This window comes from Topomyia yanbarensis, chromosome 3 (assembly GCF_030247195.1).
Source record: "Topomyia yanbarensis strain Yona2022 chromosome 3, ASM3024719v1, whole genome shotgun sequence".
Lineage (NCBI taxonomy): Eukaryota > Metazoa > Arthropoda > Insecta > Diptera > Culicidae > Topomyia > Topomyia yanbarensis.
In genome coordinates this window covers 186114398-186139349 of record NC_080672.1, presented here as the reverse complement: position 1 = coordinate 186139349, position 24952 = coordinate 186114398, and the positions used below count along the sequence as shown (strand labels likewise).

Below are 24952 nucleotides of genomic sequence, written 5' to 3'. Positions count from 1 at the left end.
ACGCTTAGTTCGAATGAGTCAACTCTGGGTATTTTCTAGGGAAAAATTTCAATCGTGAACCGGAATTTTGGAAAATGCCGTTTCGAGTTACTCTTTCGATTTTAATCAAATCGCTGACTTTCGAGTGAGAGTTACAGCTGACTATTAGTTATAGGGCGCGCTAAATTAACTTGTACCGTGAGTAGATTAAGAAAAATAGTGTGAGAGAGTGTGTGCGAGGTTTTGTGTGTTAGTGGGGGAGAATGAAAGGCATAGAATGAATAAAAAAGCATGTGAAAATTCGGTGGTCCAAGTATGTACTTTAGACAGTAAATGGATAGGCGGAGAGAGACAAGTTGATCTGATCTCCGTACTCAAAGTAAACACTGTGTATTGTATTAATTGTAGTCAAAACTGGTTTTGACAGGATAAACTAGTTTATGATTTCGTTCAACGCTTGTGATGATGGCTGAAACCTTTAATCTGACACAACAAAAAATCGCGATATTGACACTTGGCAGGACATTTAATGTTTGAATGAAGGCACTATTCTTTCCGATTTTGACATTTATCCCTGCATATTGTCCGTGACAGAGAGTGGACAGGCTCACTCCTCTAAAGTCGCGTAACTCGTAAGAAAGAGATCCTCTGGCCTTTGGAAAAATCATTTTACGAGTTAAAACTCACATTGGAGGAGAAGTAGTCGCATTCAACGTCGACAGTACAGGATGAAAAAAACACTTTTTTTTTTACCCCGACTCCGGGAAGATTGTGACCTGTGTTTCGTTGGTCACAATAAATCCGTAGTCACTGGGCCAGCTTAATATAGACCTCTAGAAATTTTGTAATATTTGTAAATATTGTCAGTAAATGTCTAAATGTGAAATAAATGTCATAGCTTCCGTGTTTACATATTTGAAGGATGTTTATTTCATGTTTAGTAGTCTTTTCTTGGTTCCCGTCAGCATTTATTCAGTTGTTTATTTATTTATTGATTTAGTTATATTTATATATATATATATATATATATATATATATATATATATATATATATATATATATATATATATATATATATATATATATATATATATATATATATATATATATATATATATATATATATATATATATATATATATATATATATATATATATATATATATATATATATATATATATATATATACATCGATGACCTCTTGTCGTATAGAGCGTAGCAGGGGAAAACGTTGTTTACAAACATGTATGGGTTGGTGCCTCGATAAAAAGTGTATCTGAACTTATAGATCAGATTGGCTGCATGCATAACCTTTACATTGTATAATTTTCATAAAATAAACAATTGAACAAAAAATGTAAATAAACTATCTCACACATAATATAAACAATAAACCTTTCTCGTCCAACCTAACCCCCTGTTTTCTTATTTTTATTCAAAAGACTACACATTTTTAAGAATATTTCCGCTGAAATGAGACTTTTTAAAGCTATCGTGATTTTTTAATGATTTTTTTAAATTTTCAAAATGCAAGAATGTTGAGTATTTTTTTCACCTTTGCAAGAATGGTGGGACTCAAAATGTGTGTTTGGGCAACACTGTTTTGTATATTTTTGCTTGAGTTTCTGGCAACGCGGCAAATGAAGTGGTGAGTCGCGGTACAAAGTTCATTGGTTATGTAAACAAACTAAAGTGAACCTCTCAGTGGAGAACATTGCATGATAATGTTTAACCTCACTTTTTTTGCAGTTCAGAGAGATTGTTTACATGGTCTTGGAATTTTTGTTGCTTCGATCATAGTATGAGAAACTTGGTTCGGTTCGCTGCCAAATGTTAACACTTTCCAAACAAGGTCGCTGAGCTGTAATTTTTTAATTGATGCCGGCATCATACATTGTTCCGTTAAACTTAACATTTTTACTTTTCTTGTACATGATTCATTGAACAAGGAATTTCTAGCCAAACATTTGAAAAAGGCCTACTGCCAAATGCAAACAAATCGAATTTTCATGTTCTCTATTAAAATCCTAAAACAGAACATATGGATAGATGTTTTCTTTTTCTTTTTTTTTCTGTTCATTTTATCTCTTGTCTTGCATAGCCACTCTTTCTTCCTCACATATTTTAAATGGACTGGCTACATTTGACAGTTCCCCCTGACTGCATTTGACGGTTCCCTTTGGCTGCCTTTGACAGCTCCCCCTGGCTGCAATTGACATTAGGTTTTTTCGTATCCACACGTTCCGTCCCAGTTAAAAACTATCTATCTGGCCATGTACATGTACATAACGCAACAATGGATTAAGAAGAATTTTGATAATGATTTTATAACAAATTATAAAAGGGCCCGGCTGATATAAAAGTCCTAACTAGCAATACACTTTTTATAAAATTAGTATAAAGGATTATTGTAACTGATTCCAAAAGGATTATAAAGGCAGTGAAATACGTACTCAATAAATTAAGGGGAGTGTCTGATGTAAACAATATGCGCAATCAAACTAAATAAAACAGTATTAAATTTTTAAATAGAATTATAATGAATTCGACCAAAACTTCTTTTGCCTTTTTCTCAAGGTTTAGATTATTTTATCGTTGTTGCGATCAATTTCATTTGGTTTGTTTTGTTCACAATGTTAGTCGCAGAGCATTTTGGTGATCTGTGGCAATTGATGACCTTTACACCCCAAAGTAAGCCTAGCAAAGAATGAAAAAGGTGAGCACACAAGTGAGCCTCGCAAGGAACGAAAAAGGCATAGCAAAATAACCTAAAACATAAGAGCTTGCTGCCGAAGTGAATCCACACAGATCATCACCTACAGAGGCAAGCCATATTGGAACGCAGCGAAATTCCTCACAATGAATTGATCTCGTTAGATGAAATTCCAGGAAGTACAATTTTCATAGCATAATTTAATCGACCGAAATTGTAGTCCTCGAGAGAGAGACTGATAGAGTAGCAGCAGCTAGGAATTTTCAAAAGCTAGCAGCGGTTTCGCGTATTCTGCGATAAGTAGAGAGCGTTAAGACAGATTTCCGAAGCATGTCAAGTGCTATCAGATGAGAAAAAACGTCGCATCTATGACCAGTACGACAAGGACGGTCTGCTGACCAACGGTTCCGTCCGGTACCACCATAACATATGGCACCGGCGATTTTTTCACATTAGAAAAACTACAAAATATGTATGATTTGCATCACGGAGCAGAAAAATCATCAAAAATAGGGGATTTTGGGGCCAAAATGACCCAGTACCCCGCTTTCCCGTATTTTTCTAGAAACAAAAATATCTCCATTGAAATACTAAGATTATTTCCTTTCAAAAGAGGTATAAATTATAACTTTCTGATTGCTACTTTTTTTTGTCTTTTTTTTAATAGCCCGCCTCTTACCCCCACACCAAAAGCTCACAAACGGAGCCCTCTGGTATCAGTTCTCAGCGTACAAAAAAAGGTCAGCACAACAAAACAAAGTTACGAATCGCGGACACGCTGAGAACAAAAAAAACAATACGAGACCGACAAAACACAAAATTTGACAAGAAGCTACGGCGAGTACCCAGCGGAAAAGAATCCTTTTAAGGGTCCCATCGTAGCTTTGCAGGAAGCTCATAATAATTTAAATTTATTTATTACTTATTGCTAGAAAAAATGCATTTATCAATTGTTTTTATTAAAAAAATGTTAACCAATTATAGCTAAAGGAATAAGCTCGATTGGTGGTGAACGATGTTTATATTAAAAATTCTCCTATTTTATTTTTTAAAATTAGTTTCAATTTTGCTTGGAAACGAGTGCGACATGTTATTTGTTTTAAATCAGTAGGAAGCTGGTTGAATAACTTAGGTCCGATGAAAGAAATGCGTCTTTGACCAAGGTTCGTGGATACTCTGGAGTATAATAAATGATTGGCTTGTCTAGTGCTGTGAGCTCGAATGCCTGTTGTAAATTCTAGATTATTATGAGCAATAGTATTATGCAAAGCATTGTGGATGTATATTATTGTTTGATAGTAAGTCAACCCAAGCAAAGGTAAAATGTTATGGGCATTATTATTGTATAACAAAATAGTAGGGTACATAAATGTTTTTTTATAAATAATTTTAAGACATCTGCTTTGGAGCGTTTGTAGCTTTTTCAGATTCGAGATACTGGCACGGCCCCACACAGATACAAGGTAGTTCAGCAATGAGTGGATGTGCGCATAATAAAATTTTAGAAGTACATGCTGGGGAACAAAAGAGCATACTTTACGCATAGCCCCACATAACGATGAAACTTTTCTCTCTATAGATGTTATATGCTCAATCCAGGAGAGTGTGGGGTCTAAGTGAAGTCCTAAATATTTGAAGCAGTTAGTTTCCTGAATTACAGACTTTCCCATTCTTGGGTCTGGATGAACGAAACAGCATATATTTAGCTTTTGATAGGTTCAAGGAAAGAAGGTTTTCGTTGAAATACGTCGTTAGTGTTTTTAAATCCGATGTCGCGTACAATATCCAGGCAGTTGTTGTTCGGGTAGAACAACGCTGTGTCATCCGCGAAAAGACGAGGAGTCCCTTTTAACCCGAGTCTACCTAGGTCATTGATATACAATAAAAATAACAGTGGCCCAATATTACTGCCTTGGGGCACTCCTATTTCTATTTGTCTATAAGAGCTACACGAGTCTCCAATAGATACGAATTGGTTCCTATACGACAGATAGCTACGAATAATATGATTTGCTAATCCCCTGATACCATAGCATTCTAACTTCTTAAGCAGGATTGAGTGATCCAGAGTATCGAATGCTTTTTTTAGGTCCAGAAAAAGGGCACCAACAATTCTTTTGCTATCAATTTGACTAATGATGGAGTCAATTAGTTCGGTTATTGCAATTAAAGTGCTGCAGCCCTGTCTGAACCCATACTGGTAGTTGTAAATTATGTTGTGTTTGTTCAAAAACTCGAGTAGTCGAGTGATGAGCAGTTTCTCAAGAATTTTATTGAAAACGTACAATGTTGAAATTGGTCTATAGTTGCAAGGTTGGTTTGGATCACCAGCTTTGAAAATTGGAATTACTCGGGCTATTTTTAAACAGTCTGGGTACCTGCCGGTTTGAATTATTAAATTAAAAGCTTTGGTTAGGATGTTTGCAAAAGTGGTACAGTTACTCTTAAGAACACTAGCGGGGATCTTATCAGGACCACAACTGTTATTTTTTTCGAGGTCTTTAATCAAAAGGATCACTTCGTTTATGGTTGCAGGACGCAAGAAGATTGTTTCTTGGACGTGTTGTATATTTGTAATAGGATTTGAGTTGGGACTCGTGGGAATATTGTCAGCCAAATTTTTGCCAATACTAGAGAAATATTCGTTGAAAACATTACATACTTCTTTAGTCTCAGTGACTCTGATATCATTGCAAATTAGGCTGATGGGAACATCCGACTTTGAACGACCAAAAATGGTATTAATATTTTTTCCAAAGTTTTGAATGAGCTGTGTTGAATAGAAGGTTTTCAAAATAGGCCTTTTTGCACCGCTTTTTCATTACATTAACTTTTTTAGTTATGTGTTGCAGAAGAGCTTTGAGTTTTTCATCATTGGGGTTATTTTTTACTCGTTTCAGATAATTACTTTTGATTTTAATCAGTGTCCACAAATCGAAATTGATCCAGGGGCAAAAAACGCCTTTACATTTAAAAGTTTTGGAGACCGTTCTAGTGTTTTCCGCAAGTAAAGAATTGTAGGTTGTGATGATATTTGTAAGACATACATCTACATCATCAATCAACTCGATGTTTTCTATGAAATTTTGGAAGTCGTTATTGAGTTTTTCATGATTTATTATTGATTTAGTCAAATTAACGGGTTCTCTTTTTACTGCAAGTTTATATTAAGATATATTTTGAACGTGATCACTAACTATGGTGTAAACCGTGTCGTTTCGTAAAATACTTCAAAAGTTATAGCATTTAATGTATTTTTCCTCCATATTTTCCCAGAGCACCAATTTCAAAAAATTTCAAGTGAAGTGGGCGGGGGTCTAAAATTGTCCAAATGATGTGAAATTTGGCATCTGAGCTTACTTTGACATTTGTCACAATATGAGAGGGGGGGACTTTGAGAATTAAAAAAAAATTTCGCAGTGCCCTAATATATATTCACAACATACTAATTACTTATCCTTCCGAAAAAGTAAATAAATTGACTATGCAATTTATCATTCGCTGCCTAGTTAATTCCTGCCAATTTGAACAAAACAGCAGTTGCAGATAGCTTTATTGCGGTGCCAAAATGATTGCAACTCGGGATATAATATAAATTTACGTATAATTTCTCCTCCCGCTCTGCATTCTTACCACTCCTATCAAACCCTTCTTACTTCTTATCGTCAGTGCCGAGCACTGTTTTGCATTTGCCGGTTAAATCAACGATAATCGACGAAACTTTTGCTGTAATGGAACTTGAACACGAATAATAAATAACTGTTCCATTCGAAAGCGATAACCTTGTTGTCCTCATGTTTGCAGCTATCATACGCTGATAGGCATTCTGAATAATGTAAACGTTCTTCGGTATGGGCATTTCAAATCATTTCAACAACTTATCATCGACCGAATTCGTTACCTATAAAGTTCAGGTAAACTTCACCACCTAAAAATGAGTAATCAATCGGATCATCTTGTTAGGACTTAACCCACGAGCAAAGAATCAAAAGTGTATAAATTCTTCTCCATCATGCAGACTGCAATAGTTTTATAGCCCAATGCTTGATCTTGCGATTCAGCATATGCCACCGGGTTTTACATCCAGCGCCGATTGGTCAATGTATGAACCAGGTTCCCATTGTTCCAATCCTTATCCCTCTTGATTTGATATTCTTTCAAAGAGTATCGAAAGTATTCAAGTAATGTAAATTTTAAAAGTCCATGTAAACAAGTCTTAGATAAACAAGCACACTGAACTGTCAGAAAAGTGAGGTTATACATTTTCATACAATGCTCTATGTTTTTGACAGGTATATGAATGAATCATTCAGCATCAGTGATGCCAGGTCTATTTAAACAATAGCCTGCAGTAAAAATATAAGTCTGCTGATTGCTACAAAAATCTTCAATAAATTTGACATAGAAATGTAGTATGTATATATTTTTAATGATCAAAAATGTTGAATGTTGTTGTATAAATTGGCTGGCATAGGCTTTGTTCTGTTAAATATTTGTAATTTGCAAAAGATCTGCAGTGAAAATGCAAAATCTGCAAGATTTACTAATATCTATATATATATATATATATATATATATATATATATATATATATATATATATATATATATATATATATATATATATATATATATATATATATATATATATATATATATATATATATATATATATATATATATATATATATATATATATATATATTAATTTATTTACATTATTTATTTGCTCAATTGTTTATTTGGTGACAATTATACAATGTAAAGGTTATGCATGCAACCAATCTGATCTAAAAGTTCATATAAACTTTTTATCGGGGCACCAACCCATACATGTTTGTAAACAACGTTTTCCCCTGCTACGCTCTATACGACAAGAGGTCATCGATCGAGAGTGGAGATGGTTTCCGGGGGTACGGGGGAATAAAAAGGGCTTCCCGCGTCGAAAACGGGATCAGTTAGTAAAAATACGTTCCGAGGAGTGATGACCCGTGGCAGCGTAGTCCCTTCGTCATACTGGGATAGTGCGTTTCACTCGTGATACGGAAAATTGAAGTGAGATCTGAAAGATCCGAAGCACGATCCGCCAGAATCACTACACGTTCGTTAATTTCTGGCCGGATCAATCGAGTGAGGTCAAAGTGTAGTGTTCCGCTGGACTAGGAAAAACTTTTCAGCAAGTGCGAGTGCGAGATTGTGGTCAAATGATGCCATTACGGGAGACGACTGGTGCGAAGTTTAGATTAAACCAGCTGTAAACCCCACTCGATAGTGCAAAGTCGTGCGCGAAAGTTTATGTGCAGTGTACCACTCCCGGACCCTTCCCGAAACACAGGCCACCGTTACACGGCCGAGCTGCCGCCAGCAACTGGATCTTGTTACGTATCGATTTCGTAACGTTTACTTGTGGTTGTGGGGCCACGCTGTACTCACCAGCTATTAGGGTCGTTTCACGGTTGTCTCCTGGAGAAATTCACACTGGGCGGACTTTTCTTCCCACACTATGGTCACTGAGCGAATCGTAATATCAAGCGGCAACAAGTACCAAAAAGGACTACACTATAAACAGAATGGACGACACAGCTTGTATATACAGACCAAACATTATTTTATTAATTTTTAAAATTTCAAGCAAAAGCCAGAATGGCTACAAAAAAACAAAATAATTTTACTTGCACTTTTATTCCGCAAAAAACCTTCTTCTGTCGATACCGTTGCGGCCGTGATGACGTTGGTCGACTTGCAGCTGGCTGGATGCGGGGCGGGCTTCGATGTTGATGCAGGAACTGACGGACGATGGCGACGGGGGACTCGAGACGAAGCAGCAACTCGACCTATTTGTAGCGGAGGCCTGCGTTTCACTATTGGGCCCGGAGAGTGGTACAATGCGCACTTTATCTTCAACACGAGTGTCTAACACTAAGTCGAGTGGGATTTACAACGTTTTCGGTCTAGTAGAGCCTACCCTCCGATAACTTGGGTACTGGCATCTACAATGGCGTAAATGACTTGCCAATCACAGACCGTTCTTGCACTCGCGTCGTACTAGTACGTTCACTACACGGAAACCGGTAACCACACTGATCCCACTCGACTGACCGGACAGAACCTTAACGTTCGTGTGGTGGTTCTGAACGGCGAAAACAAGATCCCACGGATCTGCTTATAACAATACACTTTTTTACGTTGGAAACGCGCGGTCACTTAATGTCGGTGACAATCGCTGCTGCTTGTCTTCACTCCTCCGGGCCGATGAACTATTAGAGACCGCATTACTTTTTCGCGGTAGATTTTATCCTTGCCCTGTCCGTTTTCCAAAATATGCCCACCGCGCCTCCTCGCATCCCACCCCGCATTTGATGACGGTGATGATAAGATGACAGGACGATGACAGTTGACATTTACAAAAAGTTTATCGTTTTGGTTGGTGTCACGAAATATTTTTAGTACAAAAGCTATCAAGAATATTTAATGTGCGGTACTTGTTTCCTTGATTATTTTTTTAAATATTGAACAATTATAACAAAAAAATATAATAACAAAATGAATAATAAACAAGCAAAATAAATAACAAATATAAATAAATAAATAAGCAAATAAATAAATATATGAATAAATAAGTATACAAATAAATAGATATAAAAATAAATAAATAAATAGACAAAAAATAAATAAATCTCTGAACAAATAAATAACAAAACCTACGTTTGACACCAACCTGGGCTATTAAGCAGAACTTAAACGCGACTCAAACATGCAAGCACGGAGTAGTAATGGTTTGACGTTTAAATTCTACTTAGACATTTACGAACAATAATTTTAAAGAATAAACAAAGGACAGGCGTCGTCAAATACACGAGATAGACCGTACACTGTTATTTATTTACACGACAAAAAATAACAATATTTACAAATATATACAAGCTGGGCTCAGTGACCAAAGCGACGATATTGTGACCTAAGAAATCACAGGTCACAATCTTGACCGACGGATGTACCCGGCCTGAATACGTTATCAGCTACTCCTGTTCTTGTTCGCCATCGCCGTCCCGGAAACCCATCGAAGCAGCAAGTCGACCAACGTACGTCCCGGCCGCAACGATACCGTATCACAGACTAACAGACATAACACTCGAAAACAATGCTTCGCCTGCTTTAACGGTCATTTTAAATATATTTGTAGTTGGGACTGTGGCCTTATTTGAAATTATGGCGCCACTGACATATGAACAAGTATATGGGGGATAGACCACTAGTGGAAAATTGTTCCTAAACCTGAGGGGTAACCCATCAGCAAATGAGTGTTTGGGACTGTGAATAAAAGGTGGAGCTAGTGTTCTGGGAATATTGCCGGATCGATGTTTTTTGTGAGAATTCCTTCGTAGCGTTATGTCTGTTAGTCTGTGACCGTATTACGTGAAATAAATATGCGTAAGTGCTTTACCTTTAGTATTTTGTCTCAATAAAATGTATGGTCTGTCTCATTAAGCTGTTTTTAAAATAATTATGTGATGTTCTTGTGGTTTATTTAGTCCGCTAGTTGGTTTGTGTTTAAAAGCAACCACCGTATTAGGGTTGAAAGTCCGCCCGACAAGTGAATTTCTCCTGAAGACCGCAGAAAACGACCCAAATGCTCTTATGTTTTTTTGCATATCGTAAACCGTAGTGATAGTGAAAAGTGCCAGCCGTTGTAGTTGGTAAAAAGTCGTAACAATACCAAAAGTTGCACTCCATGTCCTCTACACAAAAAAATATTTTTCATGAAAACTGGTGATTTTGTGGATATTTCGAGGCCCACTTTACGTGGTTTGACTCTTATACAATACGAGAACCTTGTGTTTTTCATTGGTATAGATTCGAAATACGTTAAAACATAATGCTTAGCTACTGTTGACAGTACAACGGCCAACCATTATGAAGGGTAATTTCTAATAAAATAATCGCGAGTAAAACTGCGGTTGTATAGGTTTTAGAGAGAGATTATAATATTCCTGTAGGCGCACAATAAGAATTTAAATTAGATTCAATATAGATGTAATTAGGTATAAGTGAATTTTGGTTATGTTTAATGATAAAAAATCAACTTACGTTTAGTCCCTCAGAATATATCAAAGTACACCGCGCCAATTAATGCGGCACATAAATATAGCTGCGCGGAGTTTCTATAGTTGATAAGTATTTTAATTATTCTTTAAAGATATAATTTAGTTTGTAGACGTTTCTTACCAGTATCTATCAACTTATGGATTGACTTTAGATAACTGCTTAACAGATTACGTAGGCCGAATCGACGCTGTTATCTAAATTTCCTATTAGCTTAACTAAATACTTAGTATGTTGAACCAATTTACCTACTCATAAGCACACTTATCTTTACTTTTTACGTTTCTTACAAAAGAAATGTATAGGATTCGCTCAAACTTTGAAAACTTTTTCCGAAGCCCGGAGGGCCGAGTTTCATATACCAATCGACTCAGCTCGACAAATTGAGACAATGTATGTGTGTGTATGTATGTATGTACAAAATGTCATGTAATTATCTCAGCAATAGCTAAACCGATCTCAATGAAACTAGTTTCAAATGAAAGGCCTAACGTTGCCATTTGACACTATTATTTTTGATTTTCGATATGTTGTTAACTTTCTGAGATTTGAACAATTTTGTCAAAATACTGCAGGTTTTTTGCAAATAACTTTCGAACAATGCAATGTTGTCTCACACAAATGCACATAAATAGAAAGCTTGCAAAATACCTTTCTAACAAGCTATAGTATGTCAAAATCCGTGCACGAGCGGCGGAGATATTAATCATTTTGTATTTTTATTCCTCGCTTACCAATTTTCACTACACCCAAAATCCGACGGGTATGTTTCTATTACTTTTGGGTAAGATTCTATTGTCTTTTCGGTAACAGACCACGCAATTGCGCATTGCGGTATTAAACTCATATTCCCGCAAAACTCATATTCCCGTAGTAAACGGTGGAATGACGAATTTCAGTTGCTGTTCATGTATGCGCATCACACAATCAAACACTTTTTCAGTATGTGTCAGACTCGGCTCTGTTCGGATGTAGGTTAATTCGGTCGATTTCTATGATAGTATTAGTACCGAGTCAAACCAACCGGAATCCTGGCGGATCTCTGACCAAATTCAGGCTGGAATCTGCCCCAATATTGGCAGAAACCAGCCAGAATTACGGATATTTTACTGGGTAGGTTGGATAGTGGAATAAAAAGCTTAGGCGGTTTCCGGATCCGGCCTAGCTGCCAGATCCGAACCTCCCGCATCCAGACCAGTGCCCAGACCCGAACCAGTTCCCGGATCCGGACCAGTACCCGGATCCGGACCAGTACCTGGATCTAGCCCATCCCCTTTTCCCCTTACCAAGTCCGGACCTGAACCAGACCCAGACCTGGTGCTTAGATCCAGAGTGTCTGGATCCGGACCCTCGGTTCGGATACGTGGATCCAAACCACAGGTCTTGCTTCCCGAACATGTCGGGAAGGACTGTTCATGTTTTGTGCAGTCGCTTTCTTGCTGTTAACGTCCGTGATAGAAAAGAAATTTCAATTTAACACCAGCCGAAATACCCCACCACTATTCCGAGTCGTTTTTTCTGTCTGCTTTGAAGCTAGCCGTATGTGAGCCGATCTTCAAATACGGAATGTGTCGTGTAGAGAAAATCGATCCTCGTCTTTGTCCTCATAGTGTACACTTCACTTGATGCGCAATACAGTGACAAGCGAAGTGCTACACACTTCCAGACAATCCGACGCGATAATATTTATTGAATAAGAATTGATGAAACATGAGTGCGACGCAGAAAAGATTTGAATGTGTTGATATTGCCATTTGAGAAATTTTTTGTTGTGACCGATTTAGCATGAAACGTCTTGCTATTAGAGCAATTTTTTCTTATTACCGTAAAGGTATTACGGCCGAGTTTTGGATGTAACTAAAAATGAGATTGTTTCATACACAGTATTGCTTTACTGGTGTTTTGGGGGCAAAACTAAACCGATTTTGAATATCGGGGTATGAAAACACATCTACGTGATTCAAGGAATTCGATGTTGAGAACATTTTGTGAACTACCTCTATAATAAAAGAACTATTTCTCAAAAATCAATATACAAGTTCACTTCAAAGACAAAAAAATGTGTTGATAGTGAAACAGCGAGTTCTAGTATTTATCCCTTGGATTAGACGTTGCGTTCAATCATGAGGTAAATGTTGTATGGTATATCAATACACAGATCAAAAAGTAATTCACCTAGTAGTGAGATAAAAGATTTCTCATATAATTATACTCGTGGCGTCACCGAAAGCAACTGTATGTTTGAAACCCAAAACTTTAGCTCTTTTGCAAGATTTAGGTTATACTGGTTATGGCACAAAAATTACTACTTACATTATTTATGATAATAATGTAAGGAATCAATATATCGCATAACATACCTATAAAAATAAGGTCACTGCCTTAATCGTCATTTGCCATTTCTCACACGACTCCCCCCCCCCCCTCCCCCCCCGGCGCTCTCTCTCTCTCTCCTCTCTCTCTCTCTCTCTCTCTCTCTCTCTCTCTCTCTCTCTCTCTCTCTCTCTCTCTCTCTCTCTCTCTCTCTCTCTCTCTCTCTCTCTCTCTCTCTCCTCTCTCTCCTCTCTCTCTCCTCTCTCTCTCTCTCTCTCTCTCTCTCTCTCTCTCTCTCTCTCTCTCTCTCTCTGTGTCCCTTCTATCGCATCTATCTAGCTATTTCTGTATCCATTTCTAAGCTGTGTGATAAGATCTTCTGCCAATCTGAAAACATTTATTCATATCCAATCCAATTTCATGTGTGCGATGTAATTGTGAAGGTTTGATAAAACAAAACCATTTTTTGTCTGCTGCTACATCAACTCAAATTTAATTCAGTTGTATTCAAAGCCTGTATCGACACCATAAAATATTTGGTTTAACTGGGTTATATATATGTTTGACGATGAAAATTTTCAAAAGAGACATTCCACGTGCGCTATTTAAACTATTCGTATCTCTATTGAATTTTGAATGAAACATATGCTCAAAGACTGAAAGCTGAAGCCAGCAGGATTGGAGTTGCCATCAACGTTTCGAAGACAAAATACATGAGAGGAAGAGGTTCTAGAGACGACAGTATGAACCTCCCATCCCAAGTTCGGATTGACGGTGACGAAATCGAGATGGTCGACGAATTCATGTATTTGGGCTCACTGGTAACCGAAGATAATGATAACAGCAGAGAAATTCAGAGACGGATCTTGCGGAAAATCGTCCCTACTTTGGACTCCGGAGGACGCTCCGGTCGAACAAAATTCGCCGCCGCACGAATTTGTTTATCTACAAGACGCTGATTAGATCGGTGGTCCTCTACGGCCACGAGACCTGGATTATGCTCGTAGAGGACCAACGCGCCCTTGGAGTTTTCGAACGAAAGGTGTTGCGTGGCGTGCTGATGGAAGAGGAACGTGGCACAGGCGAATGAACCATGAGTTGTATCAGGTGCTGGAAGAACCATCCATCGCGCATACCGCAACAATAGGACGTTTGCGGTGGGCTGTACACGTCGTGAGAATGTCAGACGACGACCCGTTGCAGATGGTTCTTGAGGGCGACCCTACAGGAACAAGAAGACGGGACGCACAGCGAGCACGGTGGATCGACCAGATAGAGGACGACCTGCGGACCCTTCGAAGACTGCGAGGTTGGCGACAAGCAGCAATGGACCGAGTGGAGTGGGGACGGCTTCTGCATACAGCAAGAGACCAAAAGGCGCTAGGCTGAACGGTAAGGTAAGTATATGCCCAAATATGTCATGTGAAAACTAAGAACAAGTTTTGTGTAATGATATTATTGAAAATGCACATTCGTTTTATTGGTACGAACTTTCATGAGAAACAACGGATCAAAGACCAAACATATCCACAAATTAGATCCAGAAAAAGAAGTCTTCCAAAGTGCCCACTCTCGATGGGGAATGCAACTACAATGTGTCTTCTAACTTATCGTCGTCCATATCTGCATATACTGAGTAGTTTGAACCATTTCTTTTTCACAGTATTGGTTTGTATAGGACTTATTTATCCATATTTCCTGCACGAGAATTCCGAACGAAACAATATGCAAGCTATAAGGATGAATGGAAAGAGACTGCATTGCAATCAACTGAATGCATGGCTTTTATGCTATCGACAAAGCCTAGACTCCCTCTGTTGTTCTCTGTTCAAGGGGCTTGAAAGCACATGTGACCTTGTCTCGCTTTACTATATTCAATTGCGCGTTAAAATACTGGACCAGTCAAATCTGTTCTGCACATAAATCTTTTTTCGGGAATATGTGACCAAAAAGTGAACTTCGAATTCCAAAGCAAATTGAACGTTCCAGGTTCCTGATAACTAATTAAGATCCAACAATAAAGTAGATACACCAGATAATCTTAAAACGACGCCGTCAAGTAAAGAAGCATGAAAACGAAAAGAATAACACCAAAAAAGACGGAAGCCCTAGAAAGTCCATTGTATATTAATTAGCCTTTTTCAGAAGATGGGATTTTCAAAAACATTTCAAAACTTTCTGATGCAATGGTTCTCAAATTCGTGCAATCCGGTTTATCAATTTTCTTTATTCAAAAATGTTTTTTAACATTAAATATATGATCATTTCATTTTAATTACTTATTCCATTCAGCATATTTTTATTCGTTTTGTTCATCTGCGTCATTTTACTTATTTTTTTCGTTTCATTCTTTGGATTCACTCTGATCAGTTTAGTTTTTTTGCGCATTTTACTCATTTTATTCATTTAACTTATTTTATTCATTGTTTTCATTGAATGCATTCTATTCATTTTTTCCAGTTTATTCATTTTGTTCAGTTTCTTCATTTTAATAATCAGACTAGTTTTTCAATTTTAAATTTTTTCATCCCAATAGTTTATTTGATACAATTAAATTTTAAAAATATTATTTTATAACCTTTTACCATCGTTTAATTTTTCATTTTGATCAATGCATTTTACTCTGCTCATTTTCTTCTTTTTATTCATTTTATCACTTCAGCTAATTTTGTTTATTTGATTACTTTGTTTTATTAATGCATTCCATTTATTTTTTACTTTATTCATTTTGTTCATCCATTCATTTAATTCATTTGATCCACCACATTCACTTGATTCATTGTATTCACTGGATGAATTAAATCAATTTGATTAATTTGATTAATTTCATTCATTTGATTCATTTGGTTCATTTGATTCATTTGATTCATTTGATTCATTTGATTCATTTCATTCATTTGATTCATTTGATTCATTTGATTCATTTGATTCATTTGATTCATTTGATTCATTTGATTCATTTGATTCATTTGATTCATTTGATTCATTTGATTCATTTGATTCATTTGATTCATTTGATTCATTTGATTCATTTGATTCATTTGATTCATTTGATTCATTTGATTCATTTGATTCATTTGATTCATTTGATTCATTTGATTCATTTGATTCATTTGATTCATTTGATTCATTTGATTCATTTGATTCATTTGATTCATTTGATTCATTTGATTCATTTGATTCATTTGATTCATTTGATTCATTTGATTCATTTGATTCATTTGATTCATTTGATTCATTTGATTCATTTGATTCATTTGATTCATTTGATTCATTTGATTCATTTGATTCATTTGATTCATTTGATTCATTTGATTCATTTGATTCATTTGATTCATTTGATTCATTTGATTCATTTGATTCATTTGATTCATTTGATTCATTTGATTCATTTGATTCATTTGATTCATTTGATCCATTTGATCAATTTGATTCATTTGATTCATTTGATTCATTTGATTCATTTGATTCATTTGATTCATTTGATTCATTTGATTCATTTGATTCATTTGATTCATTTGATTCATTTGATTCATTTGATTCATTTGATTCAATTGATTCATTTGATTCATTTGATTCATTTGATTCATTTGATTCATTTGATTCATTTGATTCATTTGATTCATTTGATTCATTTGATTCATTTGATTCATTTGCTTCATTTGCTTCATTTATTTCATTTGCTTCATATGCTTCATTTGATTCATATCTTTAATTTTATGCATTTCATGTTCAGTCATTTCTTTTATTTCATTCAATTTGTTAGTATGAGTCAATTTATTCTATTAATCTTATAACTATTTCTAAATATAATCTTAATTTTTATTTAATAATCATCTAATTTGATTCGTGTATCTTATAATTTTGATTTACATTATTTTTTCTACTCATTTTATGAATTTAAAAATTCATTTTTTGCTTTACTTTCTATTTCGTTCGCTTTGTTGATTTTCTATAATTTATTCAGTTTATTCGAGATTTTATTCGTGTAAGACTAGAAACTGTTTTCATTTCACCTCTAGTTGGGTGCCTACTTCTCATGAGTTCTGCAAACTAATCCAATAGTGATACGTGTAAGAAATGTCACATCTCACTGCTAGGTGGATTAAATCAGTTTTTTCTTAAATAAATACTTTAGCCAAGTTTTTAGATTTAGTTGTAAGATATTAGATAGTAGATATAAATAAACGTTTCAAACGGGTTTGAATTCTGCTTTGTCATTCGCTGACGTCGGTACCTGTCATTGCCAATAACCCTGCGGACTCTTTCGTTAGGGTCGAAAGATTTGGTATGTATACTAAGTGTTAGATCAAAGGGTGTCTACATCTGTGATACAAAGGTGAGTTGATGTAAGGTGGCACTTGCGCTGGGCGAGAGTGACACTCCTCCCCAGTAGGTCGACTCAGTGGTCGGTTTACAATCCATCGCGCCGAACGTCTTTTTACAGTTGCTGATCTGATTTGGCCGTCCTTCTTGCTGATGCTAGTACCGATTATTATCCCCTTTGGCCAGCAGGGTAGCTGCGGGTCAACGATTACCACCACATCACCAATCTCGATAGGCTTTACGTTGGCATATCACTTTGTTCTACGAGTGATTTCTGGCAGGTAATCGTTCAACCAACGTTTCCAAAATTAGTTCGCCAACATCTGTGATGTTCACCAGCTTCGCCACAGCACGACACCACTTTCGCTGAGGGTACATAGTGGTTTTGTGGTATCGGGTGATCCTAGGAGAAAGTGATTTGGAGTGGAGTCTTTTATCACTTTCTCTAGGTTGACTTCCGCTGCTGCTTCCTGCAATTCTCGATTTACTCGACTCGACGACCTATGGACACCTCCAATGGTCCGAAGTAATCAACACCTGTATGCGTGAACGGGCGAGCTAAGACATCAAGTCTTTCTGATGGGAGGTCTGTCATTATTGGTTGCCGTGGGATGGAACAGTTGTTTTTGCAACGCTGACAGTCTTTGCATACGCGGTACGCAGTCTGGGAATACGAAATCGTTGGCGCAGTTCGTTAAAGACGGTCTTGTGGTTTTGGTGATGATATTTATTATGGTAGTGTGCAATTATAAGTTTAGTAGTGTGATGGTTGCCGGGTAGGATGATTGGGTTCTTAGCATCTTTAGTACCTAACACACAGGCATTTATTCTTCCTCGCATTCTTATAAGACCATGGTCATCCAACCAGGGTGACAACTTGTACAGTGAGCTGGATCTTAGAATGGACGGCTTCGATTTCAGGAGGATGGCTACTTCATCAGGATAGGCTACACGTTGAGCTTGGCGTATGACGTAACGTTTGGCGGTCATCAGCTCCTCCGAAGTAGGAGGTCCACTCATGATGGGCATACTCTGATTCTTCAGACGATAGTTTGCAGGGAAACGATGAATAGCAATCGCGACTTTGACCATTTACGCTTCCAACTGGAGAAATTAATTGCAGCATCCGCCTTGGTGAAGTGAGCAAGCAAGCTCGGACGGAGTTCAGTGTTTGTTTTGCTTCCCTTCTCTAATTGGTGTGGCCATGACTCTTCAGACAACCAGAGGTAGTCCGGGCCGTTGTACCGTTGTAACTTGAAGTCATATCTAGAGACTCCTCCCATTTTGTAGCATCATCTGCAACATTAAGTTTAGTCGGAACCCAACGCCATTGGTGCACCTCTTTGGTTTCCAAAATCTCGCTGCCCGAGATGCGATGAATGGTGAACATCGGCGATGATCTGAGTTCAACCAACAGATCCCGTCCCTGTAATTCGTATGATAGAAGAGTTTGTCTACCGGAAAGGGCAATGAATCGACGACTGACCGCGAGTCTTACGCCGATTACTGCAGATTCGCACTCTAGTCTCGGGATCGGCGACGAGGGAGCATCGGATGACTCCGTCCTGGGCGAAGCGTAAGTAGCAGGCAGCGGCCATCGCGTTCTCACTCGCGTCCACGAATGTGTGTAACTGAACGTGCTCGTAACTATGAGTGAAATTTGAGCGGAAGCATCGTGGAATCTGGACTTGTTCGACTTGAGGCAGTACTCAGCCAGATTCGCCATTTTGTGAAAATGTTGTCGTCAACCTTATCATCCCACTTAATACCGGAACGTCAGACTTCTTGCAACATAATCTTCAAATAAGCGAGAAACGGAGCGATGAGCCCAAGAGGGTCGTAAAAACATCCGCTTCGGTACACCACCACATGCCAAGCACCTTTTCCGCGGCAATTTCTGTCGAAAGGTCAAGGTTCTTGTCGGTGGTGTTGATCTCCTGCAAGGCCCTGAAGACGCTTTGAGAATTGCTGGCCCAATTGTGGATTTAGAAACCGCCCCGCGAGTGCACGTATGCTACATCCTGTGCAAGCCTGATCGTCTTTTCTTCAGTGTCGACGCTCACTAACATGTCGTCTACGTAGTTCTGTTTTTATGACTTCCGGCGGCTGCTGGCTATATCCGTGCGAAGCGATCGGTATGGCAACGGATCTTGGAGAATGCGCAGAAGACGATAAGCTGTCGGCCCCGATCTCCAAGAAGTCAAAGAGGAGATCGGTCGGCTGAAAAACAACAAACCTGCCGGTATAGATCAACTACCCAGCGAGCTATTAAAATACGGCGGTGAAACACTGGCTAGAGCGCTGCACTGGGTAATCACCAATATTTGGGAGGAGGAGATTCTTCCGGAGGAGTGGATGCAGGGTGTTGTTTGCCCAATCTACAAAAAGGGTGACAAGTTGGATTGCTGCAACTGCCGCGCGATCACACTACTTAGCGCCACCTACTAGGTCCTCTCCCAAATTCGTTGCCGCCGATTGTCACAATTTGCAAGGGAGTTCGTAGGGCATTTCCAAGCGGGATTCATGGGCTCCCGTGCCACCACGGACCAAATATTCGCAATTCGGCAGGTTCTGCAGAAGTGCCGCGAATACAACGTGCCCACACATCATTTGTTCATCGATTTCAAATCGGCGTATGACACAATCGATCGAGATCAGCTATGGCAGATAATGTACGAGTACGGTTTTCCGGATAAGCTAACAGGATTAGTCAAACCGACGATGGATCGGGTGATGAGCGTTGTTCGAGTATCAGGGACATTCTCGAATCCCTTTGAATCTCGAAGAGGGTTAAGGCAAGGTGATGGTCTATCGTGTCTGCTGTTCAACGTTGTGTTAGAAGGTGTAATAAGGAGAGCGGGGATAGACACGAGTGGCACAATATTTAGGAAGTCCGTCCAGCTTCTTGGCTTCGCCGACGACATTGACATAATGGCACGGAAATTTGGGGCGATGTCGGAAACGTACATCAGACTGAAAGCTGAAGCCAGCAGGATTGGACTTGCCATCAACGTTTCGAAGACAAAATACATGAGAGGAAGAGGTTCTAGAGACGACACTGTGAACCTCCCATCCCGAGTTCGGTTGACGGTGACGGATTCGAGATGGTCGACGAATTCGTGTATTTGGGCTAACTGGTAACCACCGACAATGATACCAGCAGAGAAATTCAGAGACAGATCTTGGCGGGAAATCGTGGACGCAAAAAAACAAAATTCGCCGCCGCACGAAGTTGATTATCTACAAGACGCTGATTAGACCAGTAGTCCTCTACGCCCACGAGACTTGAACTATGTTCGTGGAGGACCAACGCGCCCTTGGAGTTTTCGATCGAAAGGTGTTGCGTACCATCTATGGTGGCGTGCAAATGGAAGACGGAACGTAACACAGGCGATTGAACCATGAGTTGCATCAGCTGCTGGAAGAACCATCCATCGCGCATACCGCAACAATAGGACATTTGCGGTGGGCTGAACACATCGTAAGAATGTCGGACGACGACCCGGTGGTTCTTGAAGGCGAGCCTCCAAGAACAAGAAGACGTGGTGCACAGCGAGCACGGTAAATCGGCCAGATAGAGACAACAAGGCCTGAACGGTAAGGTAAGTATTTGAAGATATGTATATGAATTCGTTGTACCATACCCCACCGATTTCCACCTCGAAACCAATACGTTCTCTACCAGCTACCATGTACCTTGTCTTGTCAGAGTTTATAGTCAGTCCGATTCTTGCAGCTGCCCTTTTAAAAGGTAACAATGTTTCTTCCAATGCTCTGCGATCAATACTAAAGATGTCGAAATCGTTTGCGAAGTCAAGAAGCATGTGAGACAAGTTGGATTGCTGCAACTGCCGCGCGATCTCGTGATGACGGTTCCGTTCCTATGCACATCAGATCTTCGTAACGCTTGATTTTATCCTATCCATACGAATCAGCTTAATCAATTTTGTCGGGAAACCACGCTCAAGCATTATCTGCTACAGTTCCTTTGTTTTACTGTATCGTATGCCACCTTGAATACACAGATGGTGAGTCCGCAAATTGTTTTCCCGGAATATATCCAGAATTTGTCGCTGGGTAAACATTAACTGTCCTTCTCGAAACCCGCTTTGAAATTCGCCGACAAAGTATTCAGCCAACGGGCGCAGTCTACCCAACAGAACACGAGAAACTACCTTGTAGGCAGCATTGAGGATCATTATGCCTCGGAAGTTTACAACCCTTCTCTAAGATTGGGCATATGAGGCCATTCAACCAATCCGAAGGCATTTTTTCTTCCACGCAGATCATCCCAATCACGCAGTGGATTGCTATGCACAGCCAGTCACTCCTAATTTTTAGAAATTCACCCGGGATTCTGCCCTTCCTAACGACCTTATCGTTTTTAAGCTTTCGCATAACCTCCCGTCTATAAATCACTGAACAAAAAGAAATTGCAGGTTTGTTTACCCCTCTACCTCTACCTACTCAAAAAAAAAATCTTCGGTCGAACAACGTTCGCTACCGTACGAAGCTAAACTTCTATAGAACACTTATTAGACCGTTTGTCTTATCTACTATGCTGGTACCGTACTCGCAATTTAATAGGAAAGAAGACACCTCTCCAATGGAATTAAAAGATTGAAAATACAATGTATTCTTTTTTGAGTTAGAGACATTAAAAGAAAAACAAATAGTTCACAGAAAAGTTCAATAACTCCGTAACAGTTGAAATTTGATTATTCGTGTAGAATGATTTTTTCTCCAAATATGATCCTCAATCACCCCTAGAGAGATTCTTAACCATGAACCAAGCCACCTGTATATGATAATGCTCCCTGGTTTAATCCAAACAAATTAGTCTGCATACTCCCACTACTACCTTGCAATATGTATATACCCAGTCAAAAAGGGCCCTTCAATTTGCCAGAAAATTGCTGGCAATTAGGGGGCCCTTCAATTTGCCAGCAAATTGCTGGCAATTAGGGGGCTATTTCAAATGCAACATTTGGGCGATCTGCCGCCGTAATTTTTTTGCCGCCCAACCCGCCATTAAATCACCCCCAAATCGCCCACGGAACGCGCCACTCAATCGCCCTTAATTGCCTAATATGAAAATTGAAAAATAATGCTTATTTTCGGATTCATTATCTACTCACATATACTTACCAGTATACTAGGTAATCACCACCAAATTATAGGAAGAATCAATGGTGGAATTGGTATTGTACTTCAAAACTTATCACAATCTGACGTTCATTAAGACTTTAGGTCAGAGATCTTGTTTTACTATACATACACACGATTCCACAATTTCCCACATTCGTTGGCTAAATGTAGTGCACTAGACAAACAAAGTACAAGTGAAAACACACCAATTGATCAAAAAACAATTTTAAGCTTAAACCAAACATGAACCGCCATGTTTGAAAAACGCGAAAAACAACCAAGTCCATTTCAGCCGCCAGAAAATTTGTCTAAGTATTGAAATTGCCTTTAAATCGCATTCGCAAATTGAATTTGTTCCGAGAGGCAATTAGCACAGGCGAGTTGAATCAAACGTCAAACTTTTTGAATCGCCTGATCATGTTCGTCCGCATTTTTTTTGACAGGGTAGTTTTGTTCTATCGCATCCATCATCCCGATCCCCAACCTTTTTAATCGTCAATATTTGCCAAAATGAAGTAAATTGATTTTTATCGTGATTAATGAAACTTGAACAATTACTAAAAATACTATAGAAATTTATTGAGTAGGAAATGCCGCCCCCTGATTTTGCCGCTCGCGGCGCTTGCCCCCTTCGCCCCCCCCCCCCCTTAGCGCCGCCACTGAGCCAGCCGTACATCCCTTGCGTGATGGATCCCAGTAAAGTTCAGCTGAAATTGATCCAGACTCCAGATTGGCTGGCTCTAGTTGATATCCTGCTCTAGTGACACTGTGGCCGGAGTACTAACTAGCGCCAGCCAGAATTTCGGCTTATTTGCCGGCTGAGCATAAACGTTCAACAACAATGAATTTATCTCGACTCATGCAGGAAGGTGATGCTTCCATAGTGTTAGTTCAAGAACCGTATTTCGACAAATCACTAACTGTCCTTCTCGAAACCCGCTTTGAAATTCGCCGACAAAGTATTCAGCCAACGGGCGCAGTCTACCCAACAGAACACGAGAAACTACCTTGTAGGCAGCATTGAGGATCATTATGCCTCGGAAGTTTACAACCCTTCTCTAAGATTGGGCATATGAGGCCATTCAACCAATCCGAAGGCATTTTTTCTTCCACGCAGATCATCCCAATCACGCAGTGGATTGCTATGCACAGCCAGTCACTCCTAATTTTTAGAAATTCACCCGGGATTCTGCCCTTCCTAACGACCTTATCGTTTTTAAGCTTTCGCATAACCTCCCGTCTATAAATCACTGAACAAAAAGAAATTGCAGGTTTGTTTACCCCTCTACCTCTACCTACTCAAAAAAAATCTTCGGTCGAACAACGTTCGCTACCGTACGAAGCTAAACTTCTATAGAACACTTATTAGACCGTTTGTCTTATCTACTATGCTGGTACCGTACCCGCAATTTAATAGGAAAGAAGACACCTCTCCAATGGAATTAAAAGATTGAAAATACAATGTATTCTTTTTTGAGTTAGAGACATTAAAAGAAAAACAAATAGTTCACAGAAAAGTTCAATAACTCCGTAACAGTTGAAATTTGATTATTCGTGTAGAATGATTTTTTCTCCAAATATGATCCTCAATCACCCCTAGAGAGATTCTTAACCATGAACCAAGCCACCTGTATATGATAATGCTCCCTGGTTTAATCCAAACAAATTAGTCTGCATACTCCCACTACTACCTTGCAATATGTATATACCCAGTCAAAAAGGGCCCTTCAATTTGCCAGAAAATTGCTGGCAATTAGGGGGCCCTTCAATTTGCCAGCAAATTGCTGGCAATTAGGGGGCTATTTCAAATGCAACATTTGGGCGATCTGCCGTCGTAATTTTTTTGCCGCCCAACCCGCCATTAAATCACCCCCAAATCGCCCACGGAACGCGCCACTCAATCGCCCTTAATTGCCTAATATGAAAATTGAAAAATAATGCTTATTTTCGGATTCATTATCTACTCACATATACTTACCAGTATACTAGGTAATCACCACCAAATTATAGGAAGAATCAATGGTGGAATTGGTATTGTACTTCAAAACTTATCACAATCTGACGTTCATTAAGACTTTAGGTCAGAGATCTTGTTTTACTATACATACACACGATTCCACAATTTCCCACATTCGTTGGCTAAATGTAGTGCACTAGACAAACAAAGTACAAGTGAAAACACACCAATTGATCAAAAAACAATTTTAAGCTTAAACCAAACATGAACCGCCATGTTTGAAAAACGCGAAAAACAACCAAGTCCATTTCAGCCACCAGAAAATTTGTCTAAGTATTGAAATTGCCTTTAAATCGCATTCGCAAATTGAATTTGTTCCGAGAGGCAATTAGCACAGGCGAGTTGAATCAAAC

General features: G+C 38.6%; 1 protein-coding gene across 21 annotated transcripts in view; it reads right to left on the bottom strand.

The window, feature by feature from the left end:
- Nucleotides 1–24952, bottom strand: part of LOC131691078 (metabotropic glutamate receptor 8) — a 1433400-nt gene that overhangs the window by 1152702 nt on the left and 255746 nt on the right. The window lies entirely within an intron of this gene.